Raw genomic sequence first — 18,226 nt, 5'->3', positions numbered from 1 at the left:
CCTTCCAACCACATAAGTCATGGGTGGTCCACGAACAAGGAGGGAAACTGGAATAATTCTTGAAAATTATCCCTGTTGGGAGTCAGGAGTGCACATTATTACTGCTATTATGCAAAAGAGTTCATGATTTATATAAAACTATTCTTTAATTTCCAACACACAACTCAGCCACATCCTACAACAGCACTTTCTAAAAGTACTTCTAACAGAGGGATACAGATTGTTTGGGGAAATGACAGCCTTCAGCCTTTCAATATTTGTATTAGGTCAAAAGGTACTTGCAGTGTGATTTGATTTAAAACAAGACAATTTAAATCACTGACTTAATCATTAAAGTCACACAGAAAAAGGCACATTTAAATAATTGATTTAAATCATGCTCTTTTTGAAATTCATCTTTTTTATTACCATTTTTTAGAACAAACATGAATCATAATGGTTATTATAATTGCGTCTGTTGAGCGATGATTACTGAATTCAGGCTCCGTATATGTGTTGATAAATCAGCTTATTAACAAGGTTCTTTGCAGGTCCCTGCAGGTCACTAACAAAAGCAATTAAAATTGGTTTGCAACTAAATAGAGCCTTTATACAACCCAGGATCATAAATAATCCAAAATCTTTAATTATGCAGCCCACATGCCTTTTGAGCTGCATGAATATTATCTGCTTAGGAGACATGGCAGTTTTCTGTTTGGTTTTTCTCTAACCAATTTAAGTACCGTATTTTTCGCTCTATAAGACACACCAGACCACAAGACGCGCCTAGTTTTTGGAGGAGGAAAACAAGAAAAAATATATTCTGAATCTCAGAAGCCAGAACAGCAAGAGAGATCACTGCACAGCGAAAGCAGTGATCCCTCTTGCTGTTCTGGCTTCTGGGATAGCTGCGCAGCCTGCATTCACTCCATAAGACGCACACACATTTCCCCTTACTTTTTAGGAGGGAAAAAGTGAGTCTTATAGAGCAAAAAATACGGTATACTAAGTATACAAAGTATACCACAGAGGCTATATGTCCAGAATTTTCCACGAGGTTGGCAGTTGTGGAACCAAAAAACCCTCTTTCTCTCAAAGATAGGAAGCAAACATCCCTGCTGTTTGGTTGGCAAACCCAGGCCAGTGAGTTTACAAAGTCCATTTGTATTTTAACCAATCAGCTTTGTTTGGCTGTCACAGCTCTGTTTACCAAATTAACTTTAGGCAGTGGTGGGCAACCTCAGACCCTTAAGCCAAATGCAGTCCTCCAGGCCTCTGTCAGTCATTTGGGACTCTCCCCAAGCCACACAGCTTCTTTGGTCACACTTTCTTCCCCCAGGCCACACCCCTCATGTCTTCCTGGAGTGTTTTCAATAGCTGGAATATGCCCTTGATGAAATATGTATTCTGCCCACTCTTCTCCCGCTGTTGTGTGGTCTCCAAGAAATTGTGCAGCCCTCAGACTGGTAAAACCCTGACACCTTTAGGCTACTGCTACTCCTTGTATCAGATAGCCTTTAAAAAGTATCCTCAAGTTGTTAAAATGGCCTGTTGACCAGAGAAAGTGACTTTTTAAATAGGACCTCAGAAATCCCATTGTGCATGCAGAGCTGTCCATATAAACCTTTTGATCCCAGCTCCAAAAGTTTTAACAAAATTCCACTTTTAGGTTGCCTGATTAATCAAAAATCAATGTTTTCTTCATCCAATGATACCCAAGAACACACAGTTAAGGCTGCAGTTCTGTACACAATGTAGCTGGAAGCACATTCCATTGAACTCAGTCGGACCTATTTCTTAGTAGACATGTGCAATTGCTCTGCTAATTGCTAGATGAAATCATACGCCAAAACAGTGACCAGAGAAGGAATTACTGCTGGGAGAAGTGCAGAAAAAAAGAAATGTGTGGAGCATCTGCAGTAGCACAAACAGCCACCTTCATCTGCCCCAGCTGCAACAAAGCATGTCTCTCCTGTATTGGTCTGTACAGCCACAACAGGCACTGTAACTCTCCAAGGGTTTGATTTCACCCACAAAGGCACACTCTTCCATTGTATCTTGAGACAGGTGGACGCCAACAACAAAGGCCCACACTAAAATCTACAAAGAGGCACTTTTATACTGTTATTGTTCACCTTGTAAGAGCTTGTTAGCACTGCATAATAATAATAATAATAATAATAATAATAATAATAATTTATTATTTATACCCCGCCCATCTGGCTGGGCCTCCCCAGCCACTCTGGGCGGCTTCCATAGAAACCAGAAATACAGTAAAATATCACACGTTAAAAACTTCCCTGAACAGGGCTGCCTTAAGATGTCTTCTGAATGTCAGGTAGTTGTTTATCGCTTTGACATCTGCTGGAAGGGCGTTCCACAGGGCGGGCACCACTACCGAGAAGGCCCTCTGCCTGGTTCCCTGTAGCTTTGCTTCTCGCAATGAGGGAACCGCCAGAAGGCCCTCGGCGCTGGACCTCAGCGTCCGGGCAGAATGATGGGGGTGGAGACGCTCCTTCAGGTATACTGGACCGAGGCCATTTAGGGCTTTAAAGGTCAGCACCAACACTTTGAATAGTGCTCGGAAACGTACTGGGAGCCAATGTAGGTCTTTCAAGACCGGTGTTATATGGTCTCGGCGGCCGCCCCCAGTCACCAATCTAGCTGCCGCATTCTGGATTAGTTGTAGTTTCCGAGTCACCTTCAAAGGTAGCCCCACGTAGAGCGCATTGCAGTAGTCCAAGCGGGAGATAACCAGAGCATGCACCACTCTGGCGAGACAGTCCACAGGCAGATAGGGTCTCAGCCTACGTACCAGATGGAGCTGGTAAACAGCTGCCCTGGACACAGATTTGACCTGTGCCTCCATGGACAGCTGTGAGTCCAAAATGACTCCCAGGCTGCGCACCTGGTCCTTCAGGGGCACAGTTACCCCATTCAGGACCAGGGAATCCTCCACACCTGCCCGCCTCCTGTCCCCCCAAAACAGTACTTCTGTCTTGTCAGGATTCAACCCCAATCTGTTAGCCGCCATCCATCCTCCAACCGCCTCCAGACACTCACACAGGACCTTCACCGCCTTCACTGGTTCTGATTTAAAAGAGAGGTAGGCATCTCACTATCTCACTGCTCTTGGATTTTATTATATTATTTGTGGCACCAAATGGTGAACAATAAAACTTGTTTTCTGTGTTCAGCACACTCCCCCAAAGACCACTTTCTCATTGCTTCACTAGGACAATAGCAAGTATGTGTTTCTTGCATATTCCTTTCTAAATTGGCTTGACTCCTATAAACAGGAATAAAAGTGGAACTTCATATCCAAATAAAACCCATTGGTGTTGTACATATCTGTGCCTGAGGCATCATTTTTAAAAACAAAAAATGATCAAACTTTTTTTAAAAAAAAATGGTGATAAATTTCTATTCACATTTCATGTATAGATGAGAAAACATAGGTTCAAATCTCTGCTCACTTAGGAAGGTCACAGGGTTATCAGTCCACTATCAGTCTTGGTTTTTCATCTCTCTAAAGCTGTTGTTAATGACACTCTCTGAACTGTGTATTTTCCTAGTAGTAAATCACACCCAACATGATCTGTAGATATGTCATGGTTGCTCTTATTTTACTAAACAGTGCCAAAAAGAAGGAAGAAAGAGAGGTAGTGATCCCAACATTGCTAAAGATTGGTTTCTTTGAAGCACACTCCACTTGGTACATTTCAAGCAATTGCTCTTCATCAGAGGCAATGATCTTTTCTAAGTCTGATCTGAGCAATTCTTTCATCCTCAAAGCAACTACAGTGCTCTAATATAATAATAAAAAAGGTATCTTTGCATCTGATAGAGAGCAGTTACTCAAATCACACCAGGCACTGCAAACATTTACTGGAAAACTCCTCCCCCCAAAATAAACCAATCTTCAGCACTTTGATGTTTGCCACTGTGGGGGACTTATTCATCTTGGTAAGGTTTCTTTCCCCCTCCCTATTTGCCACCCTTTCTCCTTTCATATGAGTATGTATCTGCTTTGACTTACCCCCTGGTTGCAGTACATTAGCTAAGATCCCCAAGTGTCATGGCACATCAAACATCATACAAAACCTAACTTTGCATGCCTTTCTTTCATCTGAGCATCAAAAAGTCCAAACCCTCAAATATAGTCTTCTCTTCTTCCAAGCGTGCCATCTAAATGTGGTCTGTGTGGTAGGGAGTTACTGCTCAATATCTGTGGTCAACTCATGACCAGGGGGTCAAGTAAACTCCATGAATGAAGGCCACAGAATGAGAGAAAGAGATTGGTAGAGGTAGCCCATAGAGAGGGCAACAACCAATCTGTGCTCAGCATCCAGGCCTAGCTCTGCCGTTAGGCAAAGTGAGCTGTCTGCCTCTGATGACAACCACTGGTGGGGTGGAGAGCAGCAGCAAGATGCTAGGAGGATAGAGCTGTGTATATACCACATGGCCTGCCCTAAGTCAGCCTGCTGACCTTAAGTGTAGTTGAAGTAAGAATCAGTTGCCAGGATGTGCAAACTATATAAGGCACAGCTGACTAAATTAACAAGTAAATAGGAAAAAAAATAACTGAAAGATTGAGGGATACATAGGAAGATGGTGGTAATGATGCACATAATTCCTACCTCACCCACCAGTATTGAAAAATAAATTATGGACCACTTTTTAAAATGTGGAGGAAAAATATCTTTGGATCAAACTACATTAAAGCATTTTTCTTTTTGTGTGTTTATCACAAAGCATGTTCTTTCTTAACCCAAATCAACCATGCTGCAGGGAGGGGGGTATTCAACCTTTTCCCAGAAGATGCTATTTGCTGCAGGTAAAAAACAACAACAACCAAGCTATAGTTGGATAGATCTAGGAAGGACATTCATTGTGGGAAAAGGTTAAACACCCTCTCAGACTTCCAGCACTTCTTTACCAAGCCTGGTTTAACATTGTTTTAACTCTTGTGTCAAGAGATGAGTCTGAAGTAGGGATGAAGAAGAAAATTTATTCAATTCTCATTTAAAGCCGAAGCAATCAAATCTACCTTTTTCAAAATATGAAAACCAAAACACAGTCATCTTTCAAAATTCGCACTTCTCTGAATTTTGTGATTCATTTCTTTAATCAAGCAGTGTTTACCATTATGCTGAAATATGCATAAAAATGACCACACTGGTGAAAATATCATACAAAAATGCACATTATAAGAAAATGATTGCAAAAATGTGCTTTTTGGAGAAATCTGCACTAAAATGCTGACAGATTTTTAGCATTTTTTAAAATGATTTTTAAGGCAATTTGCAAACTGTTGCTGAAATGAGGAGAACTGAATTTATGATTGGAAAAATGAAAAACAGGGAGAACAGACATTTACATATCCCTCCATTCCTGGTCTGAAGGTACGTATGCTACTGTTCTACTGCCAAAGCCAATTTGGCCCTGTTAATGGCTGGATAAGAAACTCCTGGAAGTTGAACAGAGGCTCCTTGGGAACGGAGTGAGCTGTGAATAAAATAAATAAGAAGCTCAAAATAATGTTGCTATCAGAGGAGAAAGCTATCTTTGGAAGCTTTTTAACAGAAGCATGATTATTGAAGAGCTGAACAGAAATGAATTAAAATATTTGCTGGGTGAACAAAAACGTGGGAGGCTTTGTGCAAAAGCATTAGAGGCAAAGCACTTTTATCTGTAAGATGAAATCACTTTTCAAATGGAGAGATAACAACGGTGGGCCTTTTTAGCCCACCCCCACCCCAATCCACTCCAGCAAGCTTCACAACAAGTATGTGAGCCTCCACATAAGGACTGGCTTAGTACATCACATGAACCAGCTAAAAGGATTTTTCTTTGTAGTTTGATTAAACTTTGAGTTGTTACCTTTTCTGCTTGCATGCCCAAGCCCAGGGAGCCTGCCACCCATGAAGCTGGGGGTGTGGAAGCAAAATAGCCACTGTGCAATGTTATTGGAACCTAACAGGCCACAATTTTTATTGATTACAAATATAAGTGGGCTTAGGCATTGAGTGTATCCTGGAATGACCAGCCCATCTGCTGGCTGGCTGGCTGGCTAGCATTGGGGTCGATCCTCAGTTAGGATTGTCCTATGACATACATCAAATGGGAACAATCATCAGGATTGCCAGCTTGGGGAGTGCTGTGGCCCGTCTGTGCATCTGGGACTCAGCTACATTCGTCACAATAATATGTTTTGAATGCGTTATAAACATCTAACACCAGAGAGCAAAAAGGAGTTTATATGGATTTTTACATAGACTTTTCCCCCCCTATTGTTGTAACGATTTAATTTCTGACTTACAGTGTTTTTAACCTGTGTCTAGATCCACACTCAGACAGAAGCACCTCCCCTAGGACCCTGAAAATGGATACCCCATTTCCTTGGACGTGGAAAAGCAGTGGCTTACAAACCCACCCCCTCCACCCATGACTAAGGCTCATGCCCAATTCCTTGTCTGCCCAAAGTTGTGCTATGAGGTAGCAAACAAAAAAGCAACACCCCCCCCCAAAAAAAAAACAACAACAACCAGACAGGCTCAGTTTGTCTGGAGGAAAAATTCCTCCCTGGCCCTGAATGCAGCAACTGATACTCCCACACCACAGACCCACACAATTTCCTCTGGGTGGATCTAAACATGCAAAAGAGGGAGGATGGGCGATCCGAAACCAACTGCACTGCCCGTTGAGGGGGCAACAGGAGTTTCTAGTCAGCTCCACCCCCAGGGCCCCCCACAATTGGTCAAATTTGCAGGTGGGCCTGATTCAAATCCCATGGCTGGTGGGAGAGAACATGATGTCTCCCACTGGCCATTGGGATACTGAACAAGAAGAGCCCCAGCAATGGCAGCAAGTCGTGTGGAGACGCAGCTGCTGTGTCACATCGAAAGGCGCCTGGGACTTGTCTTCCTCCTGGTCATACACACTGACACAAAGCAAGTGAAACTTTGCCCCTTCTTTATCTCCATGCCAGGCTGGTCTTAATTAGATTTCTATTTTCTTTGACTCCATAGAGTTGTTTGGCACAAAGCAGATGAATTATTTTTAAATGACGTTTCTTCAAGGCTGCAATAACACAACCATTGCCTTTCTCTCTGATTTAGATGTTCTCATCTATTTCTTGCGCAAGGGAACTGTTCACTTTTTACAAACAATTTCCCTTCTAGCAGTTGCCATCATGCTGACCTATGTGTTGCTTCTTTTGCTTGGGAGAAAAAGTACTGAATTGTAGAAGAGTTTGAGATAAGGACTCTTCACCTCTGTGAACGTTTCACAAATTCCTTTTTCCAGCAAGTCCTGTTACAGACATTTCCCTGTCCTTTGTGAAATCTGTGCTGCGATCACTGGAAGGTATGTATAAATCTCAATTGAAATATTTATTGTGTTTCTCCCCACGCTTCTCTTTGAAATGATTGTTTCCTCTCTCCATTTACTTTCTTGGCCTTTCTGCAATTGGGTCCACATGGAGCTGGGCATCTGAATCTTTTTGCAGACCTTCTGGCTAGCCAGCTCACTTCTCTGTGTGAAACTGGTATCACATGAAGTGTACAATTTGCATTGCTCTACATGTAGGGTCTGAGCCTGCCTTCATTTACAAAATGATTCCTAAGATTTCTGGAGAATTATACTAAGCAATAATTTCTGCAGTGCAACAGAGACAGTGCTGAACCATCGACCCAACTCTATGGAGTTGATTCCAGATAACCTGTTTATAAAGCATTCATTCTAATCTCACTGCAGGGAGATTAGACAACAGCTTTAATAGCTATTTGTTGAGTGTTCAATTTGTTTGTGATGAGGTTAGCTGATGCTGCATCAAACAACATTTTCGCACATTTTTTCCATCACTTTCCTTATCACAGAAAGTCCAATTTGGGGAGGACAGGGTAGTGGGATTACGGCACAAGAACTGCAAACCAATTTTCATTGCACAACCTTAACTTTACAGTATGTGATTGAACTAAACCAGAAAATGGCAACATTATTGAAACTCTTTTACATTTATTTCCTTGAGCTGCTCATTGCTGCAACCAATCTCCCTACTCCATAACCCTACAACTCTGCTCCCCTTGTTCCTTGTGGGTCTCCTAAATGTCAATGATTTATGTACGGGCAGAAGGCAGGCTGGAAACGAGGTGGCATAATGCCTTGGAAGCTACAATCCCCTTGGGAACGTGCAGAGCATAGGCGCCGACTCCATGGGGCTTGAGGGGGCCCGAGCCCCCTCAAAAATTCGTTTGGGGGGGCTCAGCCCCCCCAATAATCTCGGGCGGCGGTGGGCGCGTCCGCGGCTTTTATAGGGCGCCAACACCGCCGACGCTGTGGCTGCCCGAGCCCGAGCCCGAGCCCGAGCCCTACCCGAAGCCCGAGCCCGAGCCTGAGCCTGAGCCCGACCCGGAGCCCGAGCCTGAGCCTGAGCCTGAGCCCGACCCGGAGCCCGAGCCCGACCCCGACCCGGAGCCCGAGCCTGAGCCCGACCCGGAGCCCGAGCCTGAGCCCGAGCCCGTCAGTCAGTCAGGAAGGAAGGAAGGAGAAATGGGGAGGGAGACGAGGGAGGAAAATTGCGCGCAGGGTGAAGAAAGGAGAAGGGCGAACGAGACGAGCTTCCAACCCAAAAAAGGGCTGGAAGACTGGGAGGATGAAGGATCGGGAAAGAAAGCGACGCCTTCCCCGCCCGCGACGTCGCCCGCTTGTCATTGGCAGCGCAGTGGGCGCCCAGAGGGGCTGGGCACCTGCGCAGGGCCGCTCCGCAGCCGCGGAGGACAGCTGCGCGGCTAGCAAGGCGCGCCGCGTAGAGCGCGGCCCTTGTGTGGCCCGGTGGCCAGGCAAGCTCGGGCAGGGACCCCCATGCAAATCTAAGACGGGAGAAGAGGGCAGAGCAAAGGGGGTCCCTTCCCCAACCTCCGGCTCTGAGACTTCCCTGAGCCCCAGAAAAGCGAAAGGATTTTCTCTTCTTCTTTTTTTATAAATATTTTATTAAGTTTTCAAATACAAAGTTAGAAACATACACTGAAGAAAAAAGTAAAAGAACAAGAAAAAGAAAAAAAGAAAAAGAAGAAAAGAAAACCAACCATTCAACACATTTTTTATATAACTAACTGGACTTCCTCGCATCTCCCTTACCCTGCATTCTTTATAATAAAGATATCAGCAAATTATTACCTTGTTTCGTACCTTATTTTGTACTTTTCAAATACTATACCTCTAAATTTAACATACTTTTCATCAGTTACTTATATCTTAAATTAAACATAGTATTACCTTAGATTTTGACCTTTTCTTACTTAAAATATAATTTCCTGTTTCCCAAATCTAATTGCTGAAGCTATAGTTTCCGAATCGTGTAAATTTTTAACATTCATACAACTTATATTGTTTTTGTAAATAGTCCTTAAATTTTTTCCAGTCCTCTTCCGTTGTTTCTTCTCCCAAATCTCGGATTCTGCCAGTCATTTCAGCCAGTTCCATGTAGTCCATCAATTGCGTCTGCCACTCTTCCAGTGTGGGCAAATCTTGTGTCTTCCAATATTTTGCGATAAGTATTCTTGCTGCTGTAGTTGCATACATAAAGAAAGTTCTATCCTTCTTTAACACTTTCTGGCCAACAATGCCCAAGAGGAAGGCCTCTGGTTTCTTGGGAAAGGTATACTTAAATACCTTTTTTAACTCATTATAGATCATTTCCCAGAAGGCCTTCACTTTTGGACAAGTCCACCAGAGGTGAAAGAATGTCCCTTCAGCCTCCTTACATTTCCAACATTTATTATCAGACAGGTGATATATTTTTGCAAGCTTGACTGGGGTCATGTACCACCTATAAATCATTTTCATAATATTTTCCTTCAAGGCATTACATGCCGTGAATTTCATTCCGGTGGTCCATAACCTTTCCCAGTCCTCAAACATGATGTTATACCCAATATCCTGAGCCCATTTTATCATGGCTGATTTGACTGTCTCATCCTGAGTGATTTTCTCTTCAACCTGCCCTCCATCCTCTTGCAGAAAACTCTTTGCCTGCCCTGCCCGTATCTCGTTTTTGCTTTTTAATTCCACACACACACCCTTCGGACTTCGTGGCAATCGGGCGCGCGGGTGCGTTTCCTAAGAGAGTGAGGACCCCCGCCTCCTCCCCACCTGCTCCCTCGCCAGCCAGCCAGCCGCGCGCCCTAGCCGGAGAGCCCCGGCCGTCCCTGTCGCGCAATCGGCTGGATCTCCCTTCAGCAGGCTGTGCTCACAACTCGGCCCAGGGACCCCCCAGCAGCGGATCTCCGGCCCAGCTGAAGAATCCGGCAACAAGCCCCCTCCTCCCCAATCGCTCCGCCGAAATACGCTCCAAAACCCCCCAGATAGGCCGCCGGCCGCCAAGTCTAGTGGCGCCCTGAGCGAGGGTCTCTCCCCAACACCGCCACCTCGAACTGCGTTCTCCCGGCTACCCGAGCGAACCAGCGGCAGGACCCCGGTATGGGCCCCCCCAATATTTTTTATAAGTCGGCGCCCCTGGTGCAGAGAGTTCTTCACATCACCTTCAAGTACTTAAAAGTTGCAGATCAAACAATTTTGAAAGAGAGGGGAGGCAGACTGGAATGTGGGGCCACTATTCTATGAAGTTATATGATTCCCTCATGATCTGAAGTCAGAAACTTTGTTCTCTGGTGAGCAGAGATACTCATTGCTTTGACTTCTTGTTCAGTAGTAGGTTTGGAGGAGAGAGAAAAAAATCTGTATCATAACGGTGAAATCCTCTTTTAGATGAAAATGAGAATGACTTGTACCACCCTTCTAATCAGGCACCTGATATTACACGGTGAGGCAGAAAACCGACTCCAGTAGCCTCACTACTGAGTATTTTTCTCTTTCATACTACTTTGTGACTGTGAACTTAGAGGCAGTTAGTTAATGCATTCAATAAATCAAAAGATATAATTTACCCCCTGGATTCTACCATTTAAGGCCGCGGTTTCAGGGTTGAGTATTTGATTGCTTCTTCATAAATAGCATCCACAGAGGTAGCTCAGTTAGCCTGTTGAGTCCAAATGACGAATAGCCTTGTGGCAACTTAACATCTAATAGATTTATTATAGCATACATACACTTTTGTGAACCAGAGTCCACTTGGTTTCACAAGCTATAAGAAAATTACACATATAAAACTAACGCTTCCCGTAGATTATAGGTTCAGCTTGTAAACATGTGTGACATGGTGCACATTGGAACACAAAAAAAATATCTTAATTTCACTGAAATTAAATGACTAACAAGACCTTGGGGTCACAACAGATAACTTGAAGAAGATTTTGACCCATTGTGTGACAGCTACCCAAAAAAAGGGCAAATTCCATGTGAGGAATCATTAGGAAATGAATGGAAAATAAAACTGCTGATATCACAAAACCATTATACAAATCTATATTGCAACCACATTTGGAATACCGTATGCAGTTCTGGTTGGCTCACCTCAGAAAGGATATTGTAGAGTTGGAGAAGGTTTGGGAAAGGCAGCCAAAATGATCAAGGGGATGGAATGACTTCCCTTTGAGGAAAGGTTGCAACAATTAGGACCTTTTAATTTAAAGTCAAGTTAAAGATGACATGATAGAAGTTTATAAAACTATTCACAGCATGGAGAAACAGAGAATAATAGAACATGTGGACATCCAACAAAGTGGGATGTTGGAGAACTCGAGACAGATAAAAGAAAACACTTATACATGCAGTGCATAGTGAAACTATAGAAGTCGTTCCCACGGGAGACAGGGATGGCCATCAATCTGGATGGCTTTAAAAGAGGAATGGACAAATTCATGGAAGATAAAGCTTTTAGTGGCTGCTATCTATGCCCTGCTTCCAAAGTCAGAGGATGCAAAATGCTTCTGAATACCAACTGCTGGAAACCACAGGAAAGGAGAGTGCTCTTGCACTTATGTCCTGCTTGCAGGTTTCTCGCTGGCCTTTGGTTGACCACTGTGAGAACAGGATACTGGACCAGATGGGCCATTAGTCTCAGCCAGCTGTCTCGTCTTAGGTTCTTATGTAACTTTCTTCTCCTCTTTCTTTGGACTAGGACACATTGCTAAAGGCCTGCATTAACAGCCCTTTATCAAGGAGTTGATCATAACCTAGTTGCAGTTTCAGCAAGCCAAAGGTCCTCACATCATCTGCTGTAGTCCTATTTAGTCATTCATTTTCCCTCTCCCTCTGTCTATCACTCACATACACAATTGCCATCATGCAAAGCAGAATGCAGGGATGAATTTGTTTGTTGGCTCAATCCCTATTGCACGTTCCTGCCCCCATTCCTGCAGCCCCTCAAGTGTTGGGGGTTGAATGTCTGCAGGGAGGAGTCCGTTTTGCTCAAGCAGGTTCCCCATGTGGCATAAAACCCCTTAGTGGAGAGAGCAACTAAACAGGATGTGTGTTTCCTGGTGCAGAGCTCTAACAGATGCTCCTCACAATGTCCTCTCTGCTTTCCAGATTTAAGAGATAGCTGCTGTGGGAATTCTGGCGTTGCCAGTTGCCAATGTCCTGGTGAACTTTGGGGAGGTGGGAAGAAGGCTGCAGAGGACCAAGATAGTGAAGCAAGACATGTTACTACCCTCCCACATACACTAATGATTTACACGGTTGTTGTATGCATATTATTACCCGGTTAACTACCGTATTTTTCGCTCTATAACACGCACCAGACCATAACACGCACATAGTTTTTAGAGGAGGAAAACAAGAAAAAAATATTCTAAACGAAATAGTGGATATATGATTTTTGTGGTTCATGCTGTGGCCACAGACATGTGATCTGACAGTGAGTTTGGAGTAGCCCAATGCAAAAATCCTGAGGATCCATGTGGATCCATGCTTTGTAACCACGGAGGAGGGAAAGAAGGGGAACCATGGATCCTCTGCTCACGACTGCAGCAGATCCCCACCGCCACCCACAGGCATTCGCTCCATAACACGCACAGACATTTCCCCTTACTTTCTAGGAGGAAAAAAGTGAGTGTTATGGTGCAAAAAATACGGTATTTCCAGAAATATTAGATGTCCCCACTTCATGCTCATTCCTCTTCTGTGCTACTTATAATACAAACTATTAACAAGTCCTGCTTCTTAAGGTATTTACTGTCAGATTCAGATAAGTGGCAATCATGCTAACTATGAATGCAGGAAAGTAGTATACACTTGTTGTGCTTGCATAACTTATTCTTTACTAAGAATTTGGGTTTCCTCAGCTCCGGAACTGCAATTTTTGATGTTACATTTATATTCTATTTCCACCAGTAAACATCTCTCTCATATATATATATATATATATATATATATATATATCTCACAGCTTGGCATTTTAAAATACTCAACTCTAAGCATTCTTATTGCTCTCTGTAGGAAAAGGTTAAAGATGTGATTCCAGTAATTCCACCTGGGCCGGCTATGCTCACACAGACAACATTAAGTGACATTTAAAAAGCCAAAATTCAGTCTTCTTGCAACTTCCAAGGCGGAAATGCTTTCTCACTGATGATATATTTGTGATGGGAAGATTTTGTTAAACACTGCAAAGATGTTTGTGGTTTTTCATGGAGACTTAATAGCTACCATGGCTGCATAACACACTATTTGAAGGCATATTACTTCCCTCAAAAAAAATCCTTGGAACTGTAGCTTGTTAGGGTGCTAAGAACTGTAGCTGTGTGTGAATAGCAATGAAAGTTCTAAACTTCTAATTTGCCTTTTTGAAATGCTTAGCAGTCTGGTTTTTAAAAAAGAAAAGATTTGATTACATATTTTAAGGGGAATGGTTGTATGAATGGCTGACTAGCATGTGGCATTTTAGGAAGGCATTCCACGTTATTTTAACAGAGGGTGGCAAGCAGAGTACATTCAAAGCAGCCTTAAGAATAGATAACTTGATTTTTTAAAAAATGATTAAGAATATATTTTCAGCATATTCTTTCCTTGAAAGAACAGCAAGCTAACTAAACAAAGCATTTGTGATAGCTGACGAACCACAGCATGAAACTAATCAGCAATACCCTTCAGATACCTCCCAGCAACTTAGATTCACTGAATGAATTCTCTCTCAAACAGCAAATCTGTGTGGTGTTCAAACAATGAGCTAATTTACTATACTGATTTCCCTGTGATTATTATTTATGTACAGCAGAGAATGTTCCACATGAACTCATGGCTCAACATCAAGGACACACTGTTCTAATTTATTACAACCAGAGGGTTGAAGGATATTCCTAAAATGAAATGATGGAAGTTTAGCAGGCATGTGGATCCTGCTGCCTCCAGTTTCTAGGCACTGTGCTGATCTGAGATGAAGCTCAGTGCAGTGAGGGGACATGACAGACACAGATGTTTCTGGAAGTCCTGGCTAAGATGGGAAGTAGTTAACTCCTCCCCTTTCCTGAAACACTATTTGCGTTCCTTTCAGGGATTCCTTTGCTCCAAAGAGTAGCAACGTTGGGTAGTTGCTGACTTGAGCTTTACAAAGGCCCCACTATCCAAACAGCAGCAGCATTTTTCACTTCACATGAATCACCCATATAGATCAAATGCACTTCAGAGTACTTTCAGTTTACACAACCCACCATTTTGTTGCTAATGGTCTGTGCCCCAGGGCCCCCAAAATCCTTTGCTGGCAAATATATGTCCTTGGAATAAACATTGTCAGGTAGTATATCACCATCAAAAATGAGCCTCCCTCCCTTTCATGCAAGGCTAGTGTCCCATACTGTTCACAAACTGTTCTTCATGAAAATCTGTGTGAAACCCACTTGATATTTCCACACATAAGTAACAGGCTTGCCAGCTATTCCTTTTTTCCCCAGCAATCCCTCTTGTTTTCACATCATGCCCCTTATTCATGAACACAGCTGTTTGTGGAACATAATGGATAGCTCTGAATTGTTTCAATATGCTACTGCTCCAACTTCCATACCACAATGTAATGCATATACCAGGGGTTCATCTTGACTCCATTTGAAATGATAGTAGCATTGAATTCAATTCATTATTTTGACCAAAGGATCTTTCTTGATAACCTGGGGCAAATTACTGCCACTTTGTCACAGTATCCAGACTTTTTCTGGCTCCTATTAGAATAACTGGGTCCTGCCAGGATAATGTCTCTGCCATTCAAACAATGTAATGCTGGCAAGTTCAGATATGCCAGATACTAGGTCCAAGGCTGAGAAGGTAATTAGTGACTCAGATTTGCTCTCTATTATATGTTTCTGAATAAGCTACAAATCTATGGGTAGTGGGATGGACTCATGAGATTAAGTATGCATTAAAGTATAACTCATTTGGGCTAGGAAATGAGATTTTTGAGGAGTGTTGTGTCATCAATGAGCACATCAGTACAAAAGCTACTTAATTATGAACACTGGAAAATTGGTGTGGTGTGTTCAAATAAGGCTTTTAAGATGCATGTCTCAAATTCTACATGGGAAATATTGGGGAAATTAAATTAAAGCAATGCAGGTATCTATTGCTGCTATTAACTCTGCAGTCTAGGACAAAGGAAGCTCAGCTGCCATTTTCAAAAGCCTGACTTGTGCTTTAAGCAGCACTGCATGGGAGCAATCAGAAGCAACTTCTGCAAGTCACCTCCAAGCTGAGTTATTATTCCAGCCCTGTTATATTCATAACAGAATAGGAAGTGATCAAAATTCCACTGAAATCTAATGACAAAAGTCCTGCACCTTCTCAGATGCAGGCATCCAGCTGTTTTGGTGATGATTCAAGTGTGAGAAGAAGGTTCATGTCTGAAATTTTCAAGCTGAGCAATTTACTCCAATGTCAATGGGGACAAGTGTTTCTGGTGATGTTATGAATGATACAGTACTAATGGAGGAAGAAGCAATTCTTAAATGCAGCATAATTATAACTATATTACTAGAATATGATCTTTGTGAAATATTTCACAATGTAAATCTATCCCCTTGGCATTGTTGAGTACTTTACTGTAGTTATTTTGCAATACCTAGAAAAGGCAGAGAAAGTAATCAATAGGTAGTCATTTTGCAATATATCATTCACACCTAACTGTGCAGATCATAATTATAGCCGTACATTATCTAGCCTGTGCCTAGAGGTCTAAAGAACAAAAACTGACAACAGGCACCACCAACCATGAGAAGAGACTAAAAGATCAATGAAATGACACATTATCTAGAAGCAAATTGCAAGGACTTAGGAAAATTAAAACATAAAGCTGGTGGGGGGAATCAACTGTTTAAAATGTTCTCAGAGTTTTCTGTAAGTTCTACTTTCTGAATACATTTTTGGGATAGAACTATATGAGCGAAGCATGGCATAAATTATGCGAAAGCAATGAATGTGCTCATTTAAAAAATGTAAATAGGGAGTGAACCAAGCCAGATCAAGGCCATAAGTGTGACTCCTACCATAGTCCCAGAATCCTACCCCAGTTCTGATGTTTGTGGTGGGTAATGTATCAGTAGTAAGGTGTTATTCACTCAAGTATGTGGATCAGGGATGGGGAAATATCTGGTCCTCCAGGTGTTGTTGGACTATATATCTCCCCCGACATCTCTGACCATTGGCTATGCTGATTCTGACTGACAGAGCCCCAGTAGTGTTGGAGGGGAAGAGAGCAATGCTTTATTAATTTGTTTGCCTGTGGGTATGCTTTTTTAACCTTGTTGAACAGCAGCTTTAGCTGGTTTCATTCAAATAAACAGCTTTCAGAGTAATGTGATTTAAAGTACATTGCTGCCTTTATAGTCCTAAACCTTTTCTGAGTCACTTGAACTGACATGGCCTCAGGGGACAAGTGCCTTTCCATTTTCACACATAGCCCAGTGTCTTATTTTCAGGATTTATTGACCTCTTAACTTATTGAACCTCATTTCTAGTCTGTATTAAAACTGAGCGATAGATAGGGAATCTCATGGGATACTTATATTAAGTGTCTCAAAAGTGGCAGCTCTGCTTCTTGTATTTCTTTGCCTGTTGGCTTTTTTAATTCATGAGATCATGGAGCCCAATAAACTAGTACATGAGCAGTACGTGTCTCCATGTGCCCCAAGGCAAAATAGCCTATTAAAGAGGAGTGAGGTGCCATTTTCAGATTATCTTATGAACAATCTTCTGGGGACTGCATTCTAGTAGTGGTTGGCGCTGGAGGCAAAATGCAGAGTTGAACAGAGGAAAAGTGGTCAGAGCAACAAATGTGGGTCTCACCTTCGTATAAGGGCACATTCCAGACATGCAAGACTCAGGGATTTCTACACAAACACACATATCTCTGTCTTCCAACCTGGCAAGCAAGAGGCATTGTTTCTAGTGTTGTGCAAGCCACCACCCCCTTCCCACAATCTGATTTGGGCCTGATTCAGTGATCTGTTTCCCCCTTGTCTGCCTGCCAACATCTGCCTGCTTGTCTGGGGCTGGTTTCTGCAGTAGCAGGGTGAGTGCCCCAAGTTTTTGATTTGATACATTTGTCCCACATGACTTACTGGCACACGCAAGACAAACTGCTGGTAAAGAGAGACACAGAAAACAGCACACAGCTGTTTACTCCTCTCTCCACCAGCACATCCTTCAAGCAATGTGATTGCACAGTGTTGGGTGAGATTTTAGCCCTGGAGTGGAAGCTGGAGCTCCCAGCGAACAAAGTTCTGCTCCTCCTTCCCAGCTCCCCACCTTGGCATTCTTCTTATATGCTGGAGAGCAGAGCAGTGGCGGAGCAAGGGGGCCTGCCCTGGGTGTCATCCCTGGGGGGGAGGTGACATTCAGCGCACCGCCCCACAACTCCCAAGCCTACCATCCCCAAGCTGCCAGGGAAGGGGGAGCTGCGCCTCTTTGCTGGCAGTCTTCCCCCTTCATTTTGACAGCTCAGGATGGGATTCCCAAACCTCCCCTGACTCCTGAGTGGGGGAGGCTTGGGAGTCACGGGCAGGCAGTGCACCTTTGCCCCATGCTCCCGGCTGGAGGAGGCAGGTGACAAAATGCCGGGCGGCACTCAGTGCGCCCGAGCCACGCTTCTCTTCTGGGAGTGACTCGCTGGCTTCGGTGCCCTCAGGCTCCGCACTGCCCCAAACGGTCCACCCGCCACCTCCCCCTCATCTGTAGGGCGGCTGACTGGGAGGAGGCAGGCAGACTCCTCAGAGGCCCCGCGAAGCGTTCTGCCCCAGCTGGCTCCGCCCCAGGCTGCAGGGCGTGTGTGCTGCTCTGTGCACCCGAGCAGCTATCCCAC

General features: G+C 43.5%; 1 protein-coding gene across 1 annotated transcript in view; it reads left to right on the top strand.

The window, feature by feature from the left end:
• The first annotated feature begins 6,802 nt into the window (after positions 1 to 6,802).
• Positions 6,803 to 18,226, top strand: part of MC2R (melanocortin 2 receptor) — a 19,518-nt gene continuing 8,094 nt past the window's right edge. Inside the window, exon 1 of the mRNA XM_083518811.1 lies at positions 6,803 to 7,347. The gene's annotated coding sequence lies outside the window, so the exon portion shown is untranslated. The remainder of the gene's footprint in view (positions 7,348 to 18,226) is intronic.

This window comes from Podarcis liolepis (assembly GCF_965112155.1).
Source record: "Podarcis liolepis genome assembly, chromosome: 8".
In the NCBI taxonomy this organism is placed as follows: domain Eukaryota; kingdom Metazoa; phylum Chordata; class Lepidosauria; order Squamata; family Lacertidae; genus Podarcis; species Podarcis liolepis.
Note: the sequence above shows the minus strand (reverse complement) of the source record. Positions and strands in the feature narration are given on the sequence as shown.